At 41.8% G+C, this 7,500-nt stretch overlaps 1 non-coding gene across 1 annotated transcript; it reads right to left on the reverse strand.

Moving 5' to 3' along the window:
* Positions 1 to 4,467: 4,467 nt before the first annotated feature.
* On the reverse strand, positions 4,468 to 4,586 carry LOC123688176. Its single transcript, XR_006749792.1, has one exon. It is a non-coding gene; the product is annotated as a 5S ribosomal RNA (ribosomal RNA).
* Positions 4,587 to 7,500: the final 2,914 nt, after the last annotated feature.

A 7,500-nucleotide genomic window follows, 5' to 3' on the forward strand; every position in this document is an offset into this window, starting at 1 on the left:
CAAGTTATTTCCCACAATCCATTCCCCAATCAACGTACATCCCAGAAAAAATCATCTCTCTAACTATCCTAGTTCAAAAGTTGTATCGGAACATTTTCACGTCGAAAATATATCTCTAAGTCCAGACCGATGCACCACGTAATCTCGGGCAGACCGATGCACAACGTAAATGACGATCGGGACCGGGGCGATCGGTCGTATCTGACACCGCCGGCTCGGTTCTAACATCGTCAATGAGTCGGGGTTGTAAAAAAGGACGTGAACATTTTTCCTTATAAAAATCAAACCCGACCATGGATTTTGATTCTGATTGTTGATTATCGCTACTAGAACATATAAGGAGGCAACCAAATCAAATTTGAGAAAATTCCACGATCAGAAAATTTTTTTCGAAAAAAAAAAAAAATCGTAATCACCTCGGTCATGGCGAGTTATTTTCCGTATTTCATTCCACAATCAACGTACAACATAGAAGAAATCATCTCTCTAACTATCCTGGTTCAAAAGTTGTATCGGAACATTTCACGTCGTAATATCTCGCCAAGTCCAGACCTCGGCGATAGGTAGTATCTGACACCGTCCGCTCGGGACTGACATCGACTTGGACTCGGGCTGATGATGGGGAGGCGTTTAAGGACGTGAACATTTTTCCTTATAAAAATTAAAGTCGACAATGAATATTGATTCTGATTACTGATTTACGCTTTAAAAACACATTAGAAGGCAACCAAATCGAATTTGAGGAAATTCCACGATCAGAAAATTTTTTTCGAAAAAAAAAAAAATCCGAAAAATATTTTTCGATTCCGATTACTGATTTACTCTTTTAGAACACATTAGGAGGCAACCAAATCAAATTTGAGAAAATTCCACAATCAGAAAATTTTTTTCGAAAAAAAAAAAAATTCGAGGACACCTCGGTCATGGCAAGTTATTTCCCACAATCCATTCCCCGATCCACGTACATCCCAGAAAAAATCATCTCTCTAACTATCCTGGTTCAAAAGTTGTATCGGAACATTTTCACGTCGAAAATATATCTCTAAGTCCAAACCGATGCACCACGTAAACTAGGGCAGACCGATGCACCACGTAATATCGGGCAGACCGATGCAGAACGTAAACTCGATCATACCGATGCTTCACGTAATCTCGATCTTACCGATGCACCACGTAAACAAGGGCAGACCGATGCAGAACGTAAAGTAGATCTTACCGATGCACCACGTAATCTCGATCTTACCGATGCACCACGTAATCTCCATCTTACCGATGCACCACGTGAACTGGATCTTACCGATGCAGAACGTGAATTGGATCTTACCGATGCAGAACGTGAATTGGATCTTACCGATGCACCACGTAAACTCGATCATACCGATGCACCACGTAATCTCGGGCAGACCGATGCACAACGTAAATGACGATCGGGACCGGGGCGATCGGTCGTATCTGACACCGCCGGCTCGGTTCTAACATCGTCAATGAGTCGGGGTTGTAAAAAAGGACGTGAACATTTTTCCTTATAAAAATCAAACCCGACCATGGATTTTGATTCTGATTGTTGATTATCGCTACTAGAACATATAAGGAGGCAACCAAATCAAATTTGAGAAAATTCCACGATCAGAAAATTTTTTTCGAAAAAAAAAAAAAATCGTAATCACCTCGGTCATGGCGAGTTATTTTCCGTATTTCATTCCACAATCAACGTACAACATAGAAGAAATCATCTCTCTAACTATCCTGGTTCAAAAGTTGTATCGGAACATTTCACGTCGTAATATCTCGCCAAGTCCAGACCTCGGCGATAGGTAGTATCTGACACCGTCCGCTCGGGACTGACATCGACTTGGACTCGGGCTGATGATGGGGAGGCGTTTAAGGACGTGAACATTTTTCCTTATAAAAATTAAAGTCGACAATGAATATTGATTCTGATTACTGATTTACGCTTTAAAAACACATTAGAAGGCAACCAAATCGAATTTGAGGAAATTCCACGATCAGAAAATTTTTTTCGAAAAAAAAAAAAATCCGAAAAATATTTTTCGATTCCGATTACTGATTTACTCTTTTAGAACACATTAGGAGGCAACCAAATCAAATTTGAGAAAATTCCACAATCAGAAAATTTTTTTCGAAAAAAAAAAAAATTCGAGGACACCTCGGTCATGGCAAGTTATTTCCCACAATCCATTCCCCGATCCACGTACATCCCAGAAAAAATCATCTCTCTAACTATCCTGGTTCAAAAGTTGTATCGGAACATTTTCACGTCGAAAATATATCTCTAAGTCCAAACCGATGCACCACGTAAACTAGGGCAGACCGATGCACCACGTAATATCGGGCAGACCGATGCAGAACGTAAACTCGATCATACCGATGCTTCACGTAATCTCGATCTTACCGATGCACCACGTAAACAAGGGCAGACCGATGCAGAACGTAAAGTAGATCTTACCGATGCACCACGTAATCTCGATCTTACCGATGCACCACGTAATCTCCATCTTACCGATGCACCACGTGAACTGGATCTTACCGATGCAGAACGTGAATTGGATCTTACCGATGCAGAACGTGAATTGGATCTTACCGATGCACCACGTAAACTCGATCATACCGATGCACCACGTAATCTCGGGCAGACCGATGCACAACGTAAATGACGATCGGGACCGGGGCGATCGGTCGTATCTGACACCGCCGGCTCGGTTCTAACATCGTCAATGAGTCGGGGTTGTAAAAAAGGACGTGAACATTTTTCCTTATAAAAATCAAACCCGACCATGGATTTTGATTCTGATTGTTGATTATCGCTACTAGAACATATAAGGAGGCAACCAAATCAAATTTGAGAAAATTCCACGATCAGAAAATTTTTTTCGAAAAAAAAAAAAAATCGTAATCACCTCGGTCATGGCGAGTTATTTTCCGTATTTCATTCCACAATCAACGTACAACATAGAAGAAATCATCTCTCTAACTATCCTGGTTCAAAAGTTGTATCGGAACATTTCACGTCGTAATATCTCGCCAAGTCCAGACCTCGGCGATAGGTAGTATCTGACACCGTCCGCTCGGGACTGACATCGACTTGGACTCGGGCTGATGATGGGGAGGCGTTTAAGGACGTGAACATTTTTCCTTATAAAAATTAAAGTCGACAATGAATATTGATTCTGATTACTGATTTACGCTTTAAAAACACATTAGAAGGCAACCAAATCGAATTTGAGGAAATTCCACGATCAGAAAATTTTTTTCGAAAAAAAAAAAAATCCGAAAAATATTTTTCGATTCCGATTACTGATTTACTCTTTTAGAACACATTAGGAGGCAACCAAATCAAATTTGAGAAAATTCCACAATCAGAAAATTTTTTTCGAAAAAAAAAAAAATTCGAGGACACCTCGGTCATGGCAAGTTATTTCCCACAATCCATTCCCCGATCCACGTACATCCCAGAAAAAATCATCTCTCTAACTATCCTGGTTCAAAAGTTGTATCGGAACATTTTCACGTCGAAAATATATCTCTAAGTCCAAACCGATGCACCACGTAAACTAGGGCAGACCGATGCACCACGTAATATCGGGCAGACCGATGCAGAACGTAAACTCGATCATACCGATGCTTCACGTAATCTCGATCTTACCGATGCACCACGTAAACAAGGGCAGACCGATGCAGAACGTAAAGTAGATCTTACCGATGCACCACGTAATCTCGATCTTACCGATGCACCACGTAATCTCCATCTTACCGATGCACCACGTGAACTGGATCTTACCGATGCACCACGTAATCTCAATCTTACCGATGCACCACGTGAACTGGATCTTACCGATGCAGAACGTGAATTGGATCTTACCGATGCACCACGTAAACTCGATCTTACCGATGCACCACGTAATCTCGATCTTACCGATGCACCACGTGAACTGGATCTTACCGATGCAGAACGTGAATTGGATCTTACCGATGCACCACGTAAACTCGATCTTACCGATGCACCACGTAATCTCAATCTTACCGATGCACCACGTGAACTGGATCTTACCGATGCAGAACGTGAATTGGATCTTACCGATGCACCACGTAAACTCGATCTTACCGATGCACCACGTAATCTCAATCTTACCGATGCACCACGTGAACTGGATCTTACCGATGCAGAACGTGAATTGGATCTTACCGATGCACCACGTAAACTCGATCTTACCGATGCACCACGTAATCTCGATCTTACCGATGCACCACGTGAACTGGATCTTACCGATGCAGAACGTGAATTGGATCTTACCGATGCACCACGTAAACTCGATCTTACCGATGCACCACGTAATCTCAATCTTACCGATGCATCACGTAATCTCGATCTTACCGATGCAGAACGTAAACTCGATCATACCGATGCACCACGTTATCTCGGCAGACCGATGCAGAACGTAAAAAAAAAGCTTACAGCACGCGGTGTTCCCAAGCGGTCACCCATCCAAGTACTAACCGCGCCCGACGCTGCTTGGCTTCAGTGTTCTGACGAGAACTGGCAATTTCAGCGTGGTATGGCCGTAAACAACAAATATAGCGATATTTTCTATGATATCTCACTTTTTGGGAGCGGAAAGGACGTGAACGTTTTTCCTTATAAAAAATGAAATAACTTTTGGATATTAATTCTGATTGTTGATTTAAGTTTTAAGAACACATTAGGACATATCTCAATGAAATTTGAGGGATTTCCGAAATCGAAAAATATTTTTCGAAAAAAAAAAAAAATCCCAGAAGACCTCGGTCATCTCAAGTTTATTTCCATATTCTATTACACAATCAACGTACATCACAAAAGGAACCATCTCTCTAACTATCACAGTTAAATTTTTGTATCGGAACATTTCACGTCGGAATATCTCGCTAAGTCCAGACCGGGGAGATCGGTCGCATTTGACACCGTCCGCTCCGGTCTAACATCGTCTTGGAGTCGGGGTAACGATGGAGAGGCGTTTAAGGACGTGAACATTTTTCCTTATAAAAATTAAAGTCGACAATGAATATTGATTCTGATTACTGATTTACTCTTTTAGTACACATTAGAAGGCAACGCAATCAGATTTGAGGAAATTTCAAGATCAGAAAATTTTTTTCGAAAAAAAAAAAAATTCAAGAACACCTGGGTCATGGCAAGTTATTTCCCACAATCCATTCCACAATCAACGTACAACATAGAAGAAATCATCTCTCTAACTATCCTGGTTCAAAAGTTGTATCGGAACATTTCACGTCGAAATACCTCGCCAAGTCCAGACCGGGGCGATAGGTAGTATCTGACACCGTCCGCTCGGGACTGACATCGACTTGGACTCGGGCTAATGATGGGGAGGCGTTTAAGGACGTGAACATTTTTCCTTATAAAAATTAAAGTCGACAATGAATATTGATTCTGATTACTGATTTACGCTTTAAAAACACATTAGAAGGCAACCAAATCAAATTTGAGGAAATTCCAAAATCAGAAAATTTTTTTTCAAAAAAAAAAAAATCCGAAAAATATTTTTCGATTCTGATTACTGATTTACTCTTTTAGAACACATTAGAAGGCAACGAAATCAAATTTGAGTGAAATCCAAAATCAGAAAATATTTTTCGAAAAAAAAAAAAAATTCGAGAACACCTCGGTCATGGCAAGTTATTTTCCACAATCCATTCCCCAATCAACGTACATCCCAGAAAAAATCATCTCTCTAACTATCCTGGTTCAAAAGTTGTATCGGAACATTTTCACGTCGAAAATATATCTCAGAGTCCAGACCGATGCAGAACGTAAACTCGATCATACCGATGCTTCACGTAATCTCGATCTTACCGATGCACAACGTAAACTAGATCACACCGATGCAGAACGTAAACTCGATCATACCGATGCACCACGTAAACTCAGGCAGACCGATGCAGAACGTGAACTCGATCTTACCGATGCACCACGTAATCTCGATCTTACCGATGCACCACGTAAACTCGGGCAGACCGATGCAGAACGTGAACTCGATCTTACCGATGCACCACGTAAACTAGGGCTGACCGATGCATCACGTAAACGACGATCGAGAGGCGCGAAAGGACGTGAACGTTTTTCATTATAAAAATTGAAATAAATGATAAATAATGATTCTGATTGTTGGTTATCATTTTTAATAAGCATTAGGAGGCAACCAAATGAAATTTGAGGAAATTCCGATAATAGAAAATTTTTTCGAAAAAAAAAAAAAATTCATGAAATCCTCGGTCATCGCAAAATATTTACCATATTCTGTTCGATAATCAACGTATATTTAAGAAGGAATCATATCTGTATCTATCTTGGTTCAAATTTTGTATCGGAACATTTTGACCAAAGTCCGAGCTTCGGCCGAAACAGACACCGCTGACCTGGCCTATCGATCGACCGAGAGTCGGGGATAGAGCGTAAGTGTTGTCTGGAGGGGAACCCTGTGCTCTCCTGACATATATAGGGAAGGTGGTCGCGTTGGGCGATGCAGAACGTTTGGATCGGGAATTATATTTTTGGTTCAGCTATTGGAATATGGTTTATTGTTGGTATATATTGGCGAAATAACGTTCTTACTGACTGGGGATATTCATAAAAATGAGTCCGGAGATTTTCAGATCGAAGTCCGAGTGATCCGACTTGGAAGGCGTGTTGGGTGGGTCGAGATGGCTTAGATAGATCAGACGAGGCGGGCTAAGTGTTGACGTCATGCATCGGTCCATTTTCAGATTGAGTCCGAGTAATCCGACTTTGAAAGAGTGTTGGGTGCGTCGAGACTGTTTAGATAGATCGGACGAGGCGGACTAGGTGTTAACGACATGCATCGGTATATTTTCTGATCGGAGTCCGAAGAAATCGGCCCTAGTAGGCGCAGCGGACGGTCGAGACGGCCTCGGTGGGTCGGATCGATCGGGAAAAGTTTGCTAAATCGTGTCTGGAGGGGAACCTTGGGTTCTCCTGACATATATAGGGGATAAGGTTTGGGTGAACGATTCTTCACGTAAAAGTTGAGTAATTTATTTTTCGATAAGCTTTTGGATATTGATGAGAAGTATATGTATATCTTCGATTAAAAGAATTCTTACCGTCTCCATGTATATTATATTAGATATATAAGAAATAGTTAACGTGATGCATCGGCCGATTTCCGGATCGGAGTTCGAGAGATGCGACTTTCGATGCGCGATGGGTGGTTCGAGACGGCCTAGATCGATCGGACGAGGCGGACTAGGTGTTAACGACATGCATCGGCGGATTTTCTGATCGGAGTCCGAAGAAATCAGCTCTAGTAGGCGCGGCGAACGGTCGAAACGGCCTCGATCGATCGGACGAGGCGGACTAGGTGTTAACGACATGCATCGGCGGATTTTCTGATCGGAGTCCGAAGAAATCAGCTCTAGTAGGCGCGGCGAACGGTCGAAACGGCCTCGGTGGGTCGGATCGAT

The sequence above is a fragment of the Harmonia axyridis genome, chromosome X (genome assembly GCF_914767665.1).
Source record: "Harmonia axyridis chromosome X, icHarAxyr1.1, whole genome shotgun sequence".
NCBI lineage: Eukaryota > Metazoa > Arthropoda > Insecta > Coleoptera > Coccinellidae > Harmonia > Harmonia axyridis.